Source organism: Macaca nemestrina, chromosome 5 (assembly GCF_043159975.1).
Source record: "Macaca nemestrina isolate mMacNem1 chromosome 5, mMacNem.hap1, whole genome shotgun sequence".
Taxonomy (NCBI): domain Eukaryota; kingdom Metazoa; phylum Chordata; class Mammalia; order Primates; family Cercopithecidae; genus Macaca; species Macaca nemestrina.
This window is the reverse complement of record NC_092129.1, coordinates 79424615-79446992: the sequence shown is the minus strand read 5'-3', so window position 1 is coordinate 79446992 and position 22378 is coordinate 79424615. Positions and strand designations below refer to the sequence as shown.

Genomic DNA, 22378 nt, shown 5'->3' with positions numbered 1-22378 from the left:
GAGAGAGAAAAGAAAAGAGAAAAGAAAGAAAGAAAAGGAAAGAAAGGAAAGAAAGAAAAAGAAAGAAAAGAAAAGAAAAAGTAAGTATAGTGCCTGGTGTCCAGTGAAACCAGTGAGATGATGGGCTGGACTAGAACTTATGACAGAAGTTCGCAGGCGTGGAGGATAAATGGGAGAGACAGCTATGGAAAGCCTTGATGAGCAAGGAGAGTTCTTCTAATCAAATTGAAGGATACAGGACAGCCACCGTGGGTCCCTTGGCAGTGGCTTGGTGAGCAGAGACCATCATTTTAAGAAATGCCAGTCTGAAATGAGCCAGCAATTTAAATATTTTTAAAAGTTCAAGTACTGTTTTAATTTTATTCCTTTTCTCTGCAAGCCCGGGACACCGAACCTGGACATGTAGCCATTTCTCTTTAAAAGTGGTGCTGCCAAGTGAAGCAGGCCTGCCAGAGAATGCAACCTGCAATATAGAAGAAACTAGCACAGGCATTCTAGATTGTTCCAGTGGAATGTAGCGTCTACTTGAATTTTGCTAAAGCAATGCCAAGTTTTTCTCTTTCAGTGAGTTTGAGTTCCTATGGGCTAGAGAAATCATTTTTCAACTCCTAAGCGTAATACCATCACTGCGAAACCAGCAGGAATTAAACTTCACCTCTCCCATTCCTCTCACTTTTTAAACTGTTTTACCGCAATTTACCTCCCGCAGGACACTTTGCCCTCTGAGCAACCAGAGATGCTAAGCTCAAGTCCACGTAGCGCTCCCCTGTGCCTTTTCTCACGACTGTAGGGCACAAGCCACTCCACTTCTCAGCCTTGGCTCATGGTTAATTAGCCATCAGGACTTAGTTTAGGGCCAAATTCAGCTCATATTGCAACCTTCTGGCTGCCAGGGCAGAAACAAAGTTTCAAGGCTGTTCTGTCCAAACAATTTGCTCCACAGAGCAGATTAATTTCATACTGGCAAAATCCATACACTTAATAATTATCTAGACTGGAGGAAAAATACCAGTAAATCGATTGCCACATAAAATACAATTTAAAGAATAGAGCACAAAGAGAAGAAATCTGGGCGTGTTCAACCTTCACCTTCAATGGCTCCTTTTTGCCCTTAGTAAACCAATCAGCACGGGTAAACTAACCAACAGTAAACCAACCAAGCCCCTTGTAAGTCAGCTTCCTGCTGACACTCCCCTACCCATACCTACCCTATATAGCAGTCACACACAGGAAATCTCTTGCAGTCAAAGGCCCCATGCTCTCCTGGGTCTCCATGCCTTTGCACGTGCTGCTCCCTCTGCCTGGTGCCTTCCTGCCTAGCTCACTGAATCATCCTTCAGAATGCAGTTCAGGGAGCATCTCTGTATGACATCCCTGACCATCATGTCGGTTGAAGTGCTTTCTATGCCTTGCCATAGTCCCCGCCATGGCTGTATCTGATGAGTGCGTTGATCTGTTTAGCTTCACACTAGGTTTAGCAGGGATCTAGCTGGCCTTTCATTCTTGTACCCCCAGCCCAAGCCCTTGTTATCTATTCCAGGACTTCTGCAGGCACTTTCATAACAGGTCTTGATGCTTCCAATCAACATCTCCCCTCCCCAGTTCTTCCTTTTCACTGCCTCCAGAGTTGTATCTCTAAAACCCTTCATTCCCCTTTTCTTCTGCTTACAAACCTTCTATTGTTCCCCATTGCCCCAACTCCGTGGCAAGCATTCAAGACTCTTGCCAACCTGATGCCAAATTTCTCCTTTGTTTTCTTCTTCTACCGTTTCAGGCCATAGATCCATGCCACAGTCAAGAGTTCCCCAAAGGGGCCACAAAATGTCTCTTTTCCACATTGGCTCATGAGGTTTTCTCCTTTTCCATACCTGATAGGCAAACTTCAATTGTAAGACCAGGTAAAACGTTACCAGTAAATAGCTCTCAACTCCTGAGCCGGAATTCATTGCTTCTCTAGGGGCTGGTAACTTGGTCCAGTTCTGCTCAGCTGCTCCTTTGTTGCAGACCGAGCCCCTGACCAGAAGCCTCAGCTGCCCCAGCAGATGGTGGCTAGAATTTTTTGAGTTGTTTTTAACCTGGTGCTCTGAGGCTGGGGTGAACCCAGGGAGCTGAAGCAGCAATGCCACCCCCCAACACATCATACACACACACACGCACACACACACCAGGCACACACATAACATGGACTTACAACATGCCATCATGTTGGCATGATGGGCACGTTGTAAGGATGGGCTGGCAGGGCACCGTGACTCACGCCTATAATCCCAGCACTTTGGGAGGCCGAGGCAGGCAGATCACTTGAGGTCAAGAGTTTGAAACTAGCCTGACCAACATGGTGAAACCCTGTCTCTACTAAAAATACACACACAAAATAAATTAGCTGGGCATGGTGGTGGGCACCTGTAATCCCAGCTACTCTGGAGGCTGAGGCAGGAGAATCGCTTGAGCCCAGGAGGCGGAGGTTGCAGTGAACCTAGATCGTGCCATTACACTCCAGCCTAGGTAACAGAGTGAGACTGTCTCAAAAAAAAAAAAAAGAGAAAAAAAGAAAAGTAAACAAAAAAAAAAAGGATGAGACTCTGTCTTGAGCACTGACCAGGTACTCCATTCCTCCTTGTCACTGGATTCTGTCCTGAACTCCATCCAGTATGGCCAGGGGCACCTCCTTGGTGCCCTGTTACCTGCTTTGTCATGAACCCCATCTTGACCCCAAGTGGAATGACCACTCGGTCCACTGTAGGCAGCCTTCATGAATGCACCTTTCTATAGCAGGATCCACTTAAATCTTCCTGAAGAGGGCACAGAAAAACAGGCTCTTAAAACCTGCATCTGTACTCTCCAACTCTTAACACAACCTGGTACACAGTTTTCTCAGGCAGCCCATGCAGAGTACATGTGGAGATGTGTATTATTCTAATCCTTCCAACACAGCTTCTCCAGACACGCCTTCCCAGGGCCAGTTCAGAGCAGGCTGGATGGACAGTGCGGTGTCTACCCTTGACGTGCAGTCCAGCTTACTCAGTGATGCTTCCTGCTGCACGTAGATGCCCACAGCTGGTGGTGTTCCAAGGTGAGAAGGTGGGAGGGGAGCCAGATGCATGCTTTGCTACAGGTGCAGACAGTAGAGGTTTATAAGCAATAATAAAACCAAATAAAAGGTAATCCACTTTTTATGAAAAGCCCATGAACTGACAATTGCCCACAAATGGGCAATTCTACATAATGGCTGTGATAAAACGCCTTCCTCACAATGTAGGTTTTGGGTTTAAATTCTAAACAATTTCTGTGAGTTTTAATTAAATACATGTAAACTTCAAATTAGCAAATTGTATTACTTATCCATTGATATGCATTGTTCTCTACATGAAAGCGAATTTTGGAACTCCCTGTTAGTCGTACTGTCTCCTAATACACACAGTCTCACCTGCACAGTCTCAGTGGCGCCAGGATAAGCCCAGAAAGGTCAGAGTTTTTCTGGGTTTCCACCAAGGCAGTTGTTTATCCATCTCCTGGGTACTATATATGTCTGCCTTTACATAATGCAGTTGAAACAAAGAGAAAACAATGACTATAAAGATAAAGAAATAGAACTTCAGTTGCTTCAATATTGCCATCCCACGTAACCACTTGTAGTTTTTATTTGTATTTTAAAAAATGTAGCAGTGAAACAGAGCATGCACTTGAAGGTATGGTATTTTTTAAACTCTTTTAGAATGGAGGTTAAATTTCTAGAACATAAAAATAACAATTTTAAAGTGTACATTCCGTGGCATTTAGTAAATTAACAATGTTGTACAACCATCACCTCTGTCTAGTTCCAAAACTTTTCATCATTCCCAAAGGAGACTCCATACCCATTATGCAGAGTCACTCCCCGTTCCCCTCCATTTTTGGTTGCAAGTACAAATTTTAGTTCACACATGACATTTTTCACTAATTTTTAAATGCATATATATATATATGTGTGTGTGTGTGTGTGTGTGTGTGTGTGTATATATATATATATATATTTTTTTTTAGATGGTGTTTCTTTCTTGTTGCCCAGGCTGGAGTGCAATGGTGCAATCTCAGCTCACTGCAACCTCCACCTCCCAGGTTCAAGAGATTCTCATGCCTCAGCCTCCTGAGTAACTGGGATTACAGGCACCCACTACCATGCCTGGCTAAATTTTTTTGTATTTTTAGTGGAGAAGGGGTTTCACCACGTTGGCCAGGCTGGTCTCAAACTCCTGACCTCAGGTGATCTGCCCGCCTCAGACTCCCAAAGTACTGGGATTACAGGTGTGAGCCACCATGCCTGGACATAATATATTTTTAGTTTGAAATTTTCTTTATTATTATTTGTTATAAACTGTAATGTTATCTCAGACTACAACAAACATGTAGGTATAAGTCTTCCCTGTCTATTTCTTTTTATTTTACTATAATATTTATTTCACTTCTTTTTTCTTTTTTTCTGGCATAACAGTATATATGAAGTTCAATTTTTAACATTTACTGACTGTTTTTTTCCTGGACATTGTTATTATCTATTCCATTTTTATGATTATTACTGAAGATAATTTTGTTGTATAGATGAAGATTGATAAAAATGAATTCACTCTGGGCATCAAACAAGCCAGATTCACACTGACCATAGCTGCATAAATGTTGCTTGGTCCTTGTTGGATCATCAGTTCTTTCATTGCTGTTTCTGCTCTGCAATTGGGGTCACAGAGCTTGCTGCCTCCTCCTCACTCTGTAGTCATGCATGGGGAGTGTAGAGGAGGAAAAAACTTTTTTCCTCTTCCTCCTGGGTTCTCCAGCTGGGGGCCTGCAAATGAGACTGACAAAAGACAGTCTAAAAAACAGGAGAAAAACAGAGTTTATTAACATGTGCAATGCACATCCTCACATAAGGAACTTGGTGATGAGCAAGTCAAAGGGATGGTTAGGGGCTGGGGCTTATATAACATCTTAACAAAGAACAATAAATTTGTAGAGAAGTGATGAGACAAAGGAAAGGATTTTAGGATTCCAACGTGCTGTGGTTTCAATGTCCTTTCCAAGATTCATGTTGAAATTTATTGCAGGGCCAGGCATGGTGGCTCATGCCTGTAATCCCAGCACTTTGAGAGGCTGAGGTGGGAGGATCACTTGAGCCCAGGAGTTCAAGAGCAGCCTAGGCAACATAATAAGACCCCATCTCTAAAAATAATTTATTGTAGGATGTGGAGCTTTTAAGAAGTGATTAAGTCATGAAAGTTCGACCCTCATGAATGGATTAATGCTGTTATCACAAGAGTAGGTTAGTTATTGAGAGTGGGTTCCTGATAAAAAGGATGAGTTTGGCCAGATTTCCTCTCTCTCTGTTTCACGGACTCACTTCCACCTTCCTCTCTTTAACCATGGAAATGAGTATTGACAGATGCAGGTGCCATTCCCTTGGACTTCCCAGCCTCCAGAACTATGAGCCAAATAAATCTCTTTTCTTTATAAATTATGCAATCTGCGGCTTCTGTTATAGCAGCAGGAAACAGACTAAGACACAAGGGCAGAAAACTGTGGGAAGATAAATATATGAGGGAAACTAATAGAAAGTCAGGATTGTCTTAGTAAGGTTTGTGGTATAGATTCCCCTCATGCTGTCACTGGGCTAATTAAAAAAAAAAAGCCAGGTGTGGTGGCTCACATCTGTAATCACAGCACTTTGGGAGGCTGAGGCGGGCAGATCATGAGGTCAGGAGATCGAGACCATCCTGGCTAACACGGTGAAACCCTGTCTCTACTGAAAATACAAAAAAAATAGCTGGGCGTGGTGGTGGGCACCTGTAGTCCCAGCTACTCAGGAGGCTGAGGCAGGAGAATGGCATGAACCCGGGAGGCGGAGCTTGCAGTGAGCCCAGATCGCGCCACCGCACTCCAGCCTGGGCGACAGAGGGAGACTCCGTCTCAAACAAAACAGAAAAAAGTCTGGTGATTAAGCATCTAAGCCTACTTCTAGGCAAATGGTGGGGGAAGGAGAGTGTTTTTATGGTGTCCGCTGTTTTCAATTGTCTTCAGCTTCAAATAATCCTTACGCCAAAGTACAAATTTTAGGGTGGCATATTCTGATCCCCTACAGTAGCCATCTCTAGAACTAGCTCCACTCAGGAGAGACTGATGCTCCTTTAGCTTCTTCCTCTTCTCTGAGTCCCTTACATCATAGGGAAGCCCAGTGTTTCCAGCTTTCACTGCCCCTCATTAGAAATAGGTTGGAGATCTCCTCCCAGAAAACTGGCTGGGGCAGGTGAACTCAGCACACACCCTGGGGGCACAGTTCACAGAGTGCAGCAAGCTCCAGCACATCCAGAAGATTTCATGGAGCTTCTTTTTTCAAACACTCTCCTTAGTAGACAGGCATGTCTAAAAATAAATAAACAAACTTGGAAGTATTGCAAAATATTTTCTCTCGACAAGTATAACTGAATGATCTTGCCTCGCCAGAGGCGTGAGGACTTCCTATCCTAACCCTATCTCTATGGGTCTGACATGTTTACACCCAGCAGCCCTTAGCCTTAGTGATAGGAGATTATTTGAGCCAGTTTGGAGATCTGGGTGCCCATTACTTGAGGACTATTTTTTTAGGTTTAGGTATATGTTTTAGTATTAAAGAGAAGGCTGAGATAGTATCATCAATTACCTATACCAATGAGCCCGAGAGGTGTGATAACCAAATTGGCTTAAAAGCTTTCATCTCCTCACTCTACACACAACATTGCCAAGAACCTCCCCATAAATTGAGGCTAATCCACAGAGAGGCTGATAAAGCTCCAGCTTTGGGGCTTCTCACTTGTACAAGCTTCTTCCAAAGCTCCATACCTAAATGTGTATTCATCATTTGTGTTCTTTTTCTTACAGAGGTCTGAGGGGAAAAAGAGCCAAACTATTTTTCTCCTCCTATACTCACACAACATAGAACGTTTCTTTGATGAGCTATTTCTCCACGTACCAAGCAATTCTCCAGCAGACACCAGCTGGATGTCCTCTAATTCAGTTTAATTCTGACACTGTCTACCTGGTGATAGTATCAGATCCCACTGGTTAAGAGCTTGGTCCCACAAGTTTGCTCCTACCCCCAACTTCAGATGCCCATCAAAAGCCCCAGGTTGTGACCTGTGCTTCTGACCACCAGCTATAAATTGGGATTCCCACAACCCCCTCTTTGGGTTTGATTTATTTGCCAGAGTGGTGAACAGAATTCAGGGAAACACTTTACTTATGTTTATCCATTTATTATAAAGGATATCATGAAGGATACAGATGAACAGCCAGATGGAGGAGACACACAGGGCAAGGTATGTGGGAAGGGGCACAAAGTTCCCATGCCCTTTCCAAGCATGCCCTCCAGGTACCTCCACATGTTTTGTTATCCAAAAGCTCATCCAAGCTCTGTCCTTTTGTTTTTATTTCATGGAGGAGTCATTATATAGACATAACTGATTAAATCATTGACCATCAGCGATCACCTGAACCTTCAGTCCCTCTCCCCAACCTGGACATTGGGGGCTGGAGCTGAAAGTCCCAATTCCCTAATCATGCCTTGGTCTTTTGGTGACCAGCTTCCATCCCACAGCTATCTAGGAGCTCCCAGCCACCAGTCATCTCATTTGCTTACAAAAAGACACTTATCTCTTTGGAGATTCCAAAGGTTTTAGGAGTCAGGTGTCAGGAACCAGTGGCAGGGACCAAATATGTTTTATTTATTATATCACAATATCATAACAGGGTTCCCCAAATTATATAAACTTCAAGCCCCACAAATTCTGGATTGACCCCTGCTTCTACATACCCCTTTAATGGACCTGTGTGAGAATTTCTAAGGGAACTATGCCCCTGAGTAGACACTTAATTTGATTAGCTAGTGCCAGATCTTTCTCCAACCTGTGCTCCCACCAGCAGCAGGAAAACCTTATTCCCACACCTCTGCCAGCATTGGCATTCTCGAGCTCTCTAAATTCTCTATGCTAATAGCTGTGTAATAGCCTTACAGCCTTACACAGCCTTGAGTGATTGTAAATTGCCTGAATATGTCACACATTTTTCTTCTGGGATACTATCAGGAGTTCTTTGTATATTCTAGATATTCATCCCCCTTGTCACTTTTAGACCTCATAATCTCTTCCCAAACTGTCATCATCTCTTCAGTTCAACTGCAATGTCACTTGTTCACAGAAATACTTAATTTTGATGTAATCCGATCTATCAATTTGTCTTGTGGCTTGTACTTTCAAAGTCTTATTTAAGGATTTCTTTACCCCTTCCAGGTCGCAATGCTTTTCTCCTGTTAACTTTATGATCTTATCTTTCATATTTAGGTCTCTTGTATGTTGGAAACTCCTTTGTATGTGGGGTTAGATATGGATCCTACTTTAATTTTCTCTATCCTTTCTTTCTGTGCCTATTTTTCTATCACCATCTACTAAACAATCCATCCACCCCCTAATTAAACTGCGGAGCCAACTCGACATTGCACAAAATTCACAGGCAAGGGCAGAGCTACCTGTGAACCATCTATTCCACTCAACTGCCACATTCAAAACAACTTTGTAGGGTGTCTTGCTATCTGGTGGGCAATTTCCCCTCTTTATTGTACCATTTGATTTAGCTCCCTGTGGAACTTATTTTTTCCTATACATTTTATTTATTTATTTTTAAAATATGGAATGCTTCACAAATTTGCATGCCATTTTTGCAGAGGGCACGCTAATCTTCTTCATATCATTTCAATTTTAGTATAGGTGCTACCACAATGAGAACCCCTACACATTTTAGAATAAGTATATCAAGTATCTATAAAAAAAATACAGCTAGGATTTTAACTGGGATTGCACTAGTTTTATAAGTTAATTTGGGGATATTTGACATCTTTCTAATTTAAGTCATGTCATCTAAGACCTGGCATGTCTGAGGGGAGAGAATTGTGAGAAGATATTAAAGTAGATATTAATGAATGTCTTGGAGACAGTCCCAAATCCTGTCCTTACCATTGGCCTTGCTTGAGTTTGGGGGGTGGGCAATAAAAACCCATTTTAGTGAAAGAAGAACTGGGTGCAGAGGGAACTATGCTTCACTTCCCTGGGTGTGAACCAGAGGCTCTGCAAGCATATAAAAGAAGCCCCCATCTGGTAAGGATTGAGTGAGAGGCCAAGGAAGTCAGTGTCTCAGAAGCCCCCGCAATACAGCAGGGGGAAGAAAAAGCAGCCAAGCATGCCCAAGCGTGCCCAAGCACCACAGGCTTGCAGAGCCAAAGGAACCTGGGAATATGTGGGCCTGGTGACGTGAGGCCATGGTGGATTTGGGCACAAGTGGTAGATGCCAGCGCATGACTAAGAGGACAAGATGTGCCAAGTTTCGGCTGAGTCAATGCCAATGGAAGGCAGAGAATAGTGTGAGCCAGAAGCTCCCTCTCACCAGCGCCTGGGTGCTGCAGTGCCCTCTCTCTCTGCACAGGAACTGCGACAGCCTTCAGGGAGAAGATGACCTAGGAGGAGGGGAAAGATCCAGAAATTGACTATTGATTCAAGGAGTCGTGAGTTTTAAAGCAAAAGTTATCCTGAATTGATAGGTTCAGTTTTGTGGAAATAAATAGTCACATTTTATTTTTACCCCTGAGATATTGAACTATGATGGTTATATAAATTTCATATCCACTATACAACTTTTAGTTTCTGCAGACTGGATTTCAGTAGTAGAATAAAATCTGTTGAGGAGGGATTTAGAGAAATAAATGTGACGTAACTATAGTGAGGCAGGAAGAAATTGAGGCACAGGCCGGGCGCAGTGACTCATACCTGTAATCCCAGAAATTTGGGAGGCTGAGGCGGGCAGATCACTTGAGGTCAGGAGTTCAAGACCAGCCTGGCCAACATGGTGAAACCCCATCTGTACTAAAAATACAAAAATTAGACGGGCGTGGTGGCACACACCTATAATCCCAGCTACTTGGGAGGCTGAGGCAAGAAAATGGCTTGAACCCAGGAGGCGGAGATTGCAGTGAGCCAAGATCATGCCACTGTACTCCAGCCTGGGTGACAGAGCGAGACTCTGTCTCAAAAAAATAAATTAAAAAACAAAAAAAAAAAAAAAGGAAGAAAGAAATTGAGGCTTAAAGAAACCAAAGGCTTTGCTTCTCATAAAAGTTAATTAATGGCAGTCAAATGTGGACGATTTTATCATTTCCAGGCCTCACTGTTTCTAAACTTAAACAAATACTTTGAGGGGATTCTGGAATAATCCTCCCGAGACCACAGCCCTACTCACAGAGCTCTTCTAGGTCATGGAAGCTGACCTGCAGAAGAGGGAGCACTTCAGTGTGGCCACCTCTCTGCAGAGTAAAGTCATCGCCACACAAGAAGTGTCCAGAGCATGGAGGCTGGCTGGGTTTCCTGCTGTTGCCTGGTGACGCCCTGTCTCAAACAGGATGTGCAGCCCCTCGGGAGGTCAGCCATCCTGCAGCTGGTCTGGGAAGACCCCTGGTCCAGTGGGAAGAGACGGGTGTGGCTTTTATTTTAAGAGATGGGGTCTTACTATGTTGCCCAGGCTGGTCTTAAACTCCAGTACCTCCCAAAGCATTGGGATTACAGGCGTGAGCCACAGCACCTAGCCTTGTGTGGCTTTTAAATATCCTTTGTTTATGGACTAAAATGCTCTCTAAAGAAAGGTAGATACTGCTTCTAAGATGCATTCTGTTTTAGTTCTGGCATTGGAGGAGTTTGGAGTGTTTTCTGTGTACAACTCTCCCTGCACCTCTAGCACAAACAGACAGTGAGCACCCTCTCTCCTACCCCTCACCAGCTCTAGGGAACCCAGAGGCATGGAGGCAGGCCACTTCTCCTCTGAGGAGAGCCTCCTCCATCCCATGCAGTCTTTGGGCATCAGCTGCTGCCCCTGCTGTATTGGCCAAGGGGACCCCGTCTTGTAATGGCCTCTGGTTGTAGAGTCCAGACAGATCTCACCTTCCAACCTAGCCTTCTCTGAATTTGCTGGCCAGCCATCATCATCTTCTTCTCTACTTTGAAATGGAGGCTCAGGAACTTTGACTCTTTGTCCTTATCATTTGTAGGGGCCTGTCATAGAGCTGGCTGCGCCGTGTTCTGTCCAGGCCCCTTGGCCACCGTTGCTCTGCTGCTGTGGTACCATGAGGGACATGAAGCTTCACTAGGGCTCAGAGTCACTCCAGAACTCACCTTGGGGAGGGAGACCCTAGTCTTTCCACCCTGGGAGCCCTGCATGTTGACCTGAGGCATCTATTCTACAGCCTGTTCCCCCAGCACTCAGCTAGGGTAGGAAGCAGGGACCCCAAACCTGCGTCCATGTTCTCATCCTCTGATTTGATACAGCTCACAAGGCAAGGATGGTTTTTACTTTTTTAAATGGCTGAAAAGAAGAATAATAGTTTGGGACACATGAAAATTATATAAAATTCAAATTTCTGCATCCATAAACTTTTAGTGGAACACAGTCATACTCATTCCTTCACATATTGTCTATGACTGCTTTTGTGCAACCATAGCATGGTGGAGTACTTGCAGTGGAGACTATGAGGCCCACAAAACCTGAAATATTTACTGTCCAGCCCTTTGCAGTAAAGGTTTGAGACCAACCCCTGGTCTAGGCTGAACTCTCCCTCTCCTGGTAGCTGTGTATAGTCAAAGCTACTAGTGCTCCCAGAAAGGTGGGGAAGAGCAGATGAGACAACTTCTACCACCAGCCCAGCAGCTGTCAGAGTAGGGGCTGTGGCTTTTATCATTATTCTTAGGACCAGTACATATTTCTCTGATGGTAAATAATTTTCAGTAACTCCAAGTTCAAAAGTTATCTTCATAACCAAATTTATTTTTATATATCTTTGGAAGAAAAGGTTACTACTTCCTTGTCATAAGTTACTTTTCTACAATGTTATAAAAGAATGAATTGATGAAATAACTTCCAAGCAGGAACATGATCTCAAACCAGTTCTGGTTAATTTGTAGCTCAATCAGACAATTAGAACTACAAACTTAGGTGTTAAAAACACTGAGGACTGGCCGGGTGCGGTGACTCACGGCTATAATCCCAGCACTTTGGGAGGCCAAGGCGGGCAGATCCCAAGGTCAGGAGATCGAGACCATCCCAGCTAACACAGTAAAACTCCATCTCTACTAAAAACAGAAAAAAATTAGCCAGGCGTGGTGGCAGGCGCCTGTAGTCCCAGCTACTCAGGAAGCTGAAGCAGGGAATGGCACGAACCCAGGAAGCGGAGCTTACAGTGAGCCAAGATCGCACCATTGCACTCCAGCCTGGGCGACAGAGCAAGACTCCATCTCGAAAAAACAAAACAAAACAACAACACCGAGGACTATCCATATATTAAAATAATTTTGAGTGCGTGTGTGTATGTGTGTGTGTTGATCAGTTCAACAAACTGGATTGAGAATAGGAGTAGAGAATTTATCCTCTTGAGGGAGATTTTGAATCTGATTATAGATTTGTATTGTTTAAAATTTGCAGTCCGTCTCTAAACTCATGGACTAGGAAAAGGCTTGGCGGGGGTCCTAGGAATGTAGCCATCTTTTGTTCAACTTCCAGAAAGCCAGACTGAAGACTTGACAACATAACAGTAAGTGTATGAACTTGTCTGTTCCTTTGGGCTTTCAAAAATTCGTTTATTCAACTTTCACTTACTGAGAACTCATCACTTACCCTTACGATGCATTATATTAGGAGCAAAAAGCTACAAAGAATATGCCACCATCTCTGCACACAGAGAGAATCCAGTAAAGTAGGCGGGTTTTCTTGGTTGTAAGGAGCAGACTCATCTAGGTTAGCTTAGGAGGGGGATGCTTTGTAAGAGCAAATGTGGAACATTAATGGAGTTGGTCTTCCACGGAAGGCAGGAAGAGGCATTGGAAAGGAAAGGCCTCACTGCCCTGGTACTGAGGAGCCGCTCTGGTTCCAGGAGACTCCAGGGCCCTGTGGCAGGAGTTAGGGGGCCATGTCCACTGGCCTAGCTCAGTCTCCCCTGAGCTGCTTCTTTCCCTTGGCCTGAAACTCTTCTCTCCACCATCACTACAGATTGCTCATAGTTTCAATATTTTGCAACTGGGGATTCCTACAACCTGTTGTAGCTCCAATTCTTATCTTTTCATTTCAAAGCATCCTACCAAGTCTTTTTTTTTTTTCTTGACCTTTCTTTGGTTAAATTTCCAAGGAAGAAATGGCGTTTAACCCAGCTTTTTTGTGTGCATCAGGTTATGAGAAAAGTTGCTGACCAACCTATTGATTGCCTTTTTGCTAGGTGTCAACCCTGAACCAATCTGCTCTAGGGACAGGGTCATACACTGCAAAGCTGCTCCTTTGGACTGTCCCTAGCAAGGTTACTGGGAATGACAGAAAATGTGAGTAACTTGTTTACCATGGAAAAAATACATATAAAATTAGCTCTACACTATGATAATACTATAAGTCAAATTCATTGGGCCAACATAGCTGCCCAGATGGTAGGGAAAGAAACAAAACCAAAACCAGGTAGGATTAGAGCTGGGGGAAGCTCTTGTCAACAGGGTTAGCTCTTCCATGGGTAGTCAGGAGGGCAACACCCAGGGGAGTCAGCAGCTTCAGGCTGAGTATTGTATCCAAGGGGTTTCCTGGCAGTCAGCCATCAGGAAGGCATTGTAAGAATTAAAGAAAGAGGGGAGAAACACGAAGGGTGGCTTAACAGTTAACAGGTTTATTTTAAACTTTGGAGGGACTTCTGACCGAGTTAGTCAGAAGCCACACTCTCTTGCAGACTAAGAGTTTTTAAAGATTCAGGGTGGGAGAGTTTATATCAGGCTTGGACTGCTTCTGTGTCTCTTTGTTGTGCTTATCTGGGAGGGAGAATTGTGTGTCTGTTCCCATACATCTTTCTGCAGCTGCAGGCATATCCCCCTAGTCTGCCTTTAGCTTCCCTATCTTAGTGCACCTGAAAGGAAAGGAATGTGCTTATTAAGGCCCACTGTTTTACTGGGGCCCATTGTATGAGGGTGAAGTCCAAGAGACTTTCCTCCCATCTCCCTCTGTGCCCGTCTTATCTGCATTTTACTGTCTGCTCTCTCTGGCTGCTTATAATGAGAAGACAAGTGATTTCCTTGAAATGCATGAGGATAGAAAGGGAGCTGGAACTTAAAGTGGCAGTGTTTGTCCGAGATGATGGTGTTCTGATCCTGTCAGGCATAGTTTAGGGTGATGAGTTCCCTGAGAGCCAGTGATTGGCTCTACCGTACTAAGAGTAAGTTCCAGTCTGCCATGGAAGAGCAACCAAAGTTAGACAGGATCTCCAAGTTGTCTGAAGTTCGGAGAAAACCACTAATCCCAGTGGGAAACTGGAGGGCTAAGCAGACACCAAAAATAGAGGCTCCGTCTTACAGAATGTGTATAGTGTGTGGTGCGTGTATGTGCATGTGTGTATAGGGGAAAACACTGATACAACTCTGAGGATACGTATCAGTCACAATAATACAAAAGATTCCTAGTGGTGCAGATAACTTGAGACCTTCACCTGCAACATGGCTAAGAGGCTACAGAAGACAGAAACTCAGAGGAGTAAGGATTCAGGGCAGTCATCACAGAGTCATCATTCTTCAGCTGACCTTAATATGTGCATTTATCAGAAACAAAGAAAGGGAGGTGAGGAACCTCGGTCAGTAGAATCAAAATGTTCTGGGCTCATCTGATATCTTCCCCCTTGGGCCTGAAATCACCTACATAGCTAAGGAGGTTGTAAGAGAACCCAGAAGGTAAATTACTCCCAGTTACATCCCATAGACTGAGGTCCACATGGGGAAGCCAGCTAGTAGACTGAATATCTCCTGAGCGTTGGTAAGAACATGCAAAGAAAAAAACTCTGTAGGGCTGTCACCCTTTTCTTCATTTTCAAGGAACAGGGCCTCATGGGCCTTTTTCATCGCTTTTCAAAAGTCTGAGCTGCTTCTGTTGCTTCCATTGGCTCACCATGAAAAAATTTACTTAGGTGGTCACCCCAAGTGCTTTAACTGTCTTTATCTGGAGTCAACAGCAGAAGCTTGGCTAATTAACAAAATGATAAAAATCATAACGATAAATAATAAAAATGGCTTCTCATTGGTAAAATTAGTAATCAGTTAACTAACATGAAGGAAGTGAGAAATGGGCTTTTACTGTGGAACCTAATGGTGTTCAAGACAAGTGGACTGGAGAAAGCATTAGGGACAGTCTCTACTCTTACATAAGCTGGGTGTAAGATTTTGGCCAGCCCTTCACTTGTCACCTTTCTAAATGGCATAAGAAATGTGATTCTGACCTTGTCCTGTGTTCAGCTATGAATTCAGACAATTCGATTACCTGGTGCAATTAAAATCTGGTCTTTAGAATACTGCCCTGTCACTCTTAAGAGGCCCTTTCATGTAGAGTGTGGACAAAACACTGAAAAGGTCAGAGGGCTGGAAATTTGCCAAGCTTACAGAACCAGCTGCGTGAATGATTTCGAATCTTCTTACTAATAAATATGTATGTGTGCCAGCATTTGGGCTGAGATCTGCTTTCATTATAACATGATAGGAAGTAGGGTTATGAGGAGATGAGGCTAATCAGATCCCACTACTTCTTGGCCAGGCTTGGGAACCTTAATGATGCAGAAAAGGGATTTCTATAGAGGCCAGGCACCACAATTCGTTTGTCCACTTGGCAAATGTTTCTTACATAACTTCTATGTGCCAGGCATGTGCTCCTGTATACCACACTGAGGGTACAGCGTTACAAAGGGCAGACGTGCTCCCCCTCCCTCAAACAGCTTACAGATCAGGAGACAAGTGATCAAGCAAGTAATAACGACCAGTGGTAAGTAATATGGCAGGGAAATGCAAAGACGCGGGGACACAGAGCAAATAGAATATCCATGGGTGGGAGGTTGACACAGTGCCTCCTATCTACTGAAAAAATTCAAGTACTAGAACTTATCCACACACCACTGTACCAATGCTTGAAGGCCACTGGTGGGCCTGACCCTATTATAGAATTTACGGCTCAAGGACATTTTGAAATCCTATGGTCATCCTCTTCCCATCAGCTTGGGGTCACAGGGACACCTGGTCCCCTCCTATTTTTATTCCAGAGGGCACTGAGGTTCAAATACACACGCTGCGGTTGGCAGATTTTGTTCCCAGAGACCAAAGCATGAAGAGACTCCGTGACTTGCCCAAGGACATTTATTGAGTCAACAGCAGAAATGTGAAGAAAATTCTGTCACCTGACACTGGGGCCAGCTCCCCTTCCCTTGACACATCATCTAAGGGGGAAAATACTCTTCTGAAGTATCAAATAACTCTGGTCTTTTGATGAGTGAGCAAGCTGGTGGGCAAATAATGAGAAAGGTGAGTGTTGAATTTCCCTTGACATAACCCTTTTGGAAAATGCAGTGGCAGATGCAAGAAGAATGTGACTTATGTTATAATGAAAGCAAAAGTATTTTCAAATAGATTCAGAGGGCTAATAAACAGAAGGACTGGCTATGAGTGTCAGCCTAACGGAGAGCAGAGAAAAAGATCCTAGAGTTCTCAGCCAGGCAAGATGACTGCTCACAACACACAGCTTTTATATAGGGAGTGAGTGTACTTTTTCATCCTCTTAGTTACGGAAGAGAAAGGGAAAGGCACTCTTCAAACACAGATCACTTAAGAGTAGTCTCACTTGAGAAGCTAGTGACATGTGCTGATAAAATGACAGCCGCTGGATTCTTGTTGAGATGAGAAAACAACGCCTTTGGGGGTAGAGGATCTGTGAGTCACTCCCTCTGTGCCGAAGAAAGGGACTCGGGAGAAGCCTGGCCTGAGTGCTATGGATCCACTGACCCCTCAGTCACCCTAAATATCTATGAGAACCATGAAGGAATGAGCTTCTACATTTCAGATTGTGAATTCTGAAAAGAACGAAATTCCTTACAGAAGTTTATCTTTATTTTCTATTAGGTAGAATTTCTAGAAGCTTCTTTAAAAATTGTGGCTTCCTTGGCCTTAAAGAGTGATAATAACTTTTCCCTCAGCATAATTCTGCCCCACCCTAAAACAGCACTGTGTCTGGTTCCTATTCTTTGTCCCAATGGCAGCACCTAGGATTAGGTTTCTCCAGTCTTCCCGTAATAAAACAAAACAACATTGAAATGAGTTTCTATGATGGCTACTTTTACGTGTCATTTTGACTAGGCCAAGGGTTTTTCCAGACAGCTGGTAAAACATTATTTTTGGGTGTGTCATGAGGGTGTTGAATTGGTAGCTGCATAAAGAACATTTGCCCTCACCAAAGTGGGTGAGCACCATCCAACCCGTGGAGAACCCAAGTAGCGTCAAAAGGCAGAGGAAGGGTGAATGTGCTCTCTCCTTGAGCTGAGGCATCTATCTTCTGGCCTCAGACATCAGACCTATGTGTATATATCAGGCCTATGCATATCTCTCTATATATATCCTCTATGTCGATCTATAGATCAATAGGAAAGAGCTATACATCTGATATCTATATACAGGATATATACATCTATATATCCTATAGCTATATATAGGATCCAACATATAGATCTATATATCCTATTGCTTCTGTTTCTCTTGAGGGCACTAATACAGCTTCTTTAGGATCTTTCTGTTTAAAAGAGAAAAGGAGGATGGCAAGGAAAAGATTTTCCTTTGACATTTAGTTCACTTGAAGGACTCTGTTTACTGAAACATTTCTATGGGCTTCATTTTATAAAGGCAACCATATACAATCTACCCGTGTCAGCAGACACATAACATCCACACCCCCAGGCAATTTAAGATTAGAAATCTCAGATCTGGTTGGCCTCGGTGTGCTCATTTGACTTTATTTTTTCTTCCTCATCTGCAAGATATTCAAGATTATTATGTCAATAGATTGATTGTATTGGGGAAAAAGAGATGTCATCAAATTTGGACATCACTAAATTTTTCCCGGTTTTTCAAAGGTTTGTAACATGGAAACAAATCTCTCTAGACCAAACTACACAAGAAGCCAATCCCCTTCATATGATAAACATTCCACTTGACAGGACAAATCCTTTGATTTTTTTCTGCAAGGAAATTCTATGAAAGAACCTAGAAGCTCATTTACAGAGACTAGAGAAGAATAAGCTCTGTGAAGAGCTCTTTCCTGAGACCTGAACACCCAATTGTCTGCTGGACATCATTTTCTTAGACACCCCCAAATTCAACATGTCTGAAACAGAACCTATTGTCTCCTCTCCCCACCCCTCCAACCCTACTCCACTGAAGTTGCTATCTCATTGATGCTACCATCTCCCACCCAGATGTCCAAGCTGGAAACCAAGGAATCCCCCGTGAGGCCTTTCTCTCACATCCTCTCCACTATCCAGTAAGTTACTAAGTCCTGTTACTGCTGCTTCCTACATTTCTCCCATACTTATCCACTTCTCTTCATTCTCACTGCCTGCCTCTCCCCTGGCGGCAGCTCTAAGCATCTCTCATCTGGATCACTGCACCAGCCTCTTAATAGGGGGCCCTACCTCCTGCCTTGCCCTCCATCTGTTCCCTACATGCAGGGAGAGTGATCCTTCTAAAATGCAAATCTGATCCCGTCACTTTTCTGCTGAAGATCCTTCCGTAGCTCCCCACTGGGAATAAAGGTCAAACAATGCTCAGAAAGAACTTCTTTGTCTGAACTAGTTTATCTCTTCAAAGTCTTGACTAGCCACTCCTACTCTCTCCTACTCCATCCTTGAGCTGTGAAAACTTGCAGGTCCTAGATGAATCCGCCTTGCAGTCTGTCTCCTCTTGGCCTTTGCATATAGTAGCCTCCCAGCATGGAACACTCTTTACTCTCACTCTTTGCCTAAAAAACTGCTACTGGCCCTTCAGATCTCAGCTTAGAAGCCTCTTCTCAACTTAGCTTACATGCTCCCATAGCACAGCCTGTATGTCCCATTTCAAAGCTCTTGCCTCATTCGGGAATGCAAATGTCTATTTACTCATTTGGCTGTATTCACTGCTAAAATATATGCTTCTTATATGACATGTTAGAAAAGGCAAAACTATCGTGACAGAAAGCAGATCAGTGGTTGCCAGTGGCTGGGGGGAGGGTAGGAGATTGACTACAAGCAGCACAAGCAATCTTTTCAGGGTGATGTAAATGTTCTCTATCTTGATCCTAGCAGTGGTTATACTACCCCGTGCATTTGTCAAAATGCATCAAACTTTACACTTAAAATGAGTGAATGTTATTGTATAGAAAGTATACCTCAATAAAGCTGACTTTAAGAAAAATTAATATATGATCCTCTAGGGCAGGTTTATACTTAGAACCATCCCTGGCTCATAACAAGTGCCTGCAATAGGTAATTGTTAAACCAATGAATGGATAAACAAATGAATATTATTTCCTCTCCCCTATTGTTTTGTACAATTGGCATAAACTTATTTTTTTAAAGATGTGTTTAAAAAGTGTTCATTTATGATCTACCTTGTCATCTCATCAATGGAATCAAATTTCTTTCAGTGAAACGTGTAAACGTAAGACCTGTGCGTGTCGTATGGGAGAAAGTGTTCCCAGGATGAACTCAGAGGAGGAGACAGCATTACAGTGGCACCAGACAGCAGTAGCTCTACTTGCCCTAGGCACGAAGAGGGTGAGAAATAAATGCTTCAGGGGATTGGCTAGCAGCAGTCCTGAGGCCTGCTGCCCTGAAGCTTCTTTTCTGCAGCTCCTGGCTGATCCCGGTTCTTGAAGGCACTGAGAATATCCACTTCCTATTCCTTAGCTGCATATATCTTCCTTCCCATGGACTAGGTAGCTCAGGAAAAACAGAGTGGGAGCTCCTGCCCAGACCACCACTTGGATGCCTGGGTGCTGATGCAGAGAGACTAACTAGAGACAAGTAGCTGCTTTGGCCTGAGACATATTTGACCAGAGGCACAGGATGTACTTGCTTAACAGTAACCTAATACCAGGGTTAACCCTTGCCCAGCTGTTCCAGGTTAGGGGCCCTTTCTGCACTGACAGTCTTCTTCAAGAACAAAAGAATATTTTGAACTGGAAAAGATTAGCTTGCTCTTTCCTTCATTTTCAGTTGAGGAAACTGAGGTCAGAAAGGGTGAGAGACTTGGCTGGACTATGACGAGATCGCTGGGGCTGGAACCTGGTTTCTGCACTTGAGGGCCAGCTGCCAGCAGCCTTCTCCCTGTACCACTCCCAGGTGGTTTGCTCATCCCAACGCACTGCAGTGCGGGGAAGGAGAGGGTGCTCTTCTTCACAACCCAGCAGGGATTAACACAGGCTACTTACCTGATTTTAGAAAGTACTTGGTGAATCAATATAATGAGTCTCAGAATTCAAATTTTCTCTCAGATTTTACTATTGAACAAATGAAAAGAACAAAAAATAAAAACAAATGGACCGATTTTTTAAAGATCACGCAAGTCATCACCGTTCCCATCTAATTGATCAACTCCCTTGGAAGGTGACGGCTTCTCTCCTACCTGTCTAAGCACACATAAAACACATCAAGTCCTCCACGTGGCTCAGCACCACCTCTTTTCCTCTCGCACACCTGGTGGAGACTGTTGAATGAATAAACAGACAACCTCATTTGTAAGTAGGTGGCTGGGAATCCAGAATGCATTTTCCAAAGGAAACGACGTCATAGGAGGGCTTGGGTTTCCTGGGCCTGCCCACAAAGCCTAATTAATCTATCACACTACTGAAAGGCTATATATTTTCAGTAGGAAATAAGGGGAAAAAGAAGTATTGTTACCATACCTGTTATAAAATAAACATAAAAACCCAAACAAGAAATGCTTGCCTAGGGCAGACCTTACCCCCACTACCCAGTTCCTCTCAGAAGACGGAGCAGAGCCTGTCTCTTTCTCCTAAATGAGTGATCATGCCTCAAAATTAGTGCCTTCATTTACTAATAGCCGAATCTCTCTCTGACAGCTGCTCAGATTAACCAGGCATATATTACTTTCATCTTTAATAAACAGGCACACTAGAGTCAGTGGCTGGTCTCCATGGCAACCAGATGAAGTTTTTCTGCTGATGTTGGGGGCAGAAAGGCAGAAGGAATAGACGCTGAGATGGCAGGGGAAGGTACGTATGGATTATAACGTACCGTCCTCCATTTCCTTACTGGTCCCAGGCTACCTCCCAGCAAGAATGGAGAGTGGCTGTTTCTACCTTCTACTGCACACAGAGGAAGAGGGGTCCTGATCAGTGCTATCAGTACCATGGGAAAGGGCTGGGTTACAGAGCTCAGCGCACACCAAGGCCTGCACTGCCAAGGAGCTACATACAATTGCATCCAACTGGATTCTCATTTCCTGTGTGTGCCTGGCCCTGTGCTTCATGCTGCGGAGGTGGTTTACAGTAGGAGCATGTAGACTTGAGTGAGGAGAGGTGCCAACACATATCATGGGGAGGGCAGGAGGAGGTCCAGCCCCTGCCTCCCCAACCAGGAGCAGCTGCAGCTCACAGCACCATTTGCCCTCAAGCTAAGCCACACCTAGTTCTCGAGCTCTGGCCAGAATGACTTTAGCCTTGCCAATCTAGCAGCTGGTCAGGCTGAATCAAGCATTTTTTTGATAGTTCATGGATGCAGCATCATCCACTGGGCCCCTAACACCTGGAGACCCACAGAATTCCTGCCTTCCCTCAGCCATGACTGGTGGATTGACTTGGCCCGCATGACTGGGATCTGACTCACATTCCTAACCCAGGCTGGGGCCCTGACACCCTGCGTTTCTCTTGCTTGCATCTCACCTTAGGCACCTGAACCTAGTTTCATATGCCTAGGCAGGTTCCTCCTCTAAGGGAATGGTCACCCGGAACCGCCCTGACAAAGGCTTTCATTCTATTTCAGCTACTGTTTGCTGCTGGAACTGCCTGCGTCTGTGCCCCAGTAGCGGGACAGATTGCTGTGGGCCCTGAAGACTGGACCTTGGACCACTTGCACCCCCTCATGCCAAGGCCTGTCAACTTCTGGTACCAAATCTTCCTCATCTCTACAAACCAGGGATGCTGCCAAAATACCAGAAATCCTTATTCCTGAGACTGAGGTGGTATTTGAAATGGGTCTTGAAGGGTGGCCAGGATTTGGACAATGAAAGAGAGGACTTTCTCTGTCAGCACCAGGGTTCTTGATGAGAGTCATAGGGTGATGGTGTGATTCATTCAAATCTCTATTAGGTAACCCCAGCCTCCTGCCCCACTCGATAGGTAAGAGTACAGGTCATCCTGGTCGGTGGAATCAGCTCCTTCCAGGGCACCTGCTGCACAGACAGGAGTTCAGTCACGGAGTCCTCCTGGAGTTGGGTTGTATAAATACAACCAATATCCTCCTAGG

General features: G+C 44.2%; 1 long non-coding RNA gene and 1 other non-coding gene across 2 annotated transcripts; both read right to left on the bottom strand.

The window, feature by feature from the left end:
• Positions 1 to 4406: 4406 nt before the first annotated feature.
• Positions 4407 to 21118, bottom strand: LOC105478769 (uncharacterized). The gene is made up of 3 exons (XR_011623061.1): positions 20517 to 21118; positions 9436 to 9505; positions 4407 to 4843 (listed from the first exon to the last, which is right to left on the bottom strand). It is a non-coding gene; the product is annotated as an uncharacterized lncRNA (long non-coding RNA).
• LOC112426094 (U6 spliceosomal RNA) lies at positions 8677 to 8781 on the bottom strand. Its single transcript, XR_003017367.2, has one exon. It is a non-coding gene; the product is annotated as a U6 spliceosomal RNA (small nuclear RNA).
• Positions 21119 to 22378: the final 1260 nt, after the last annotated feature.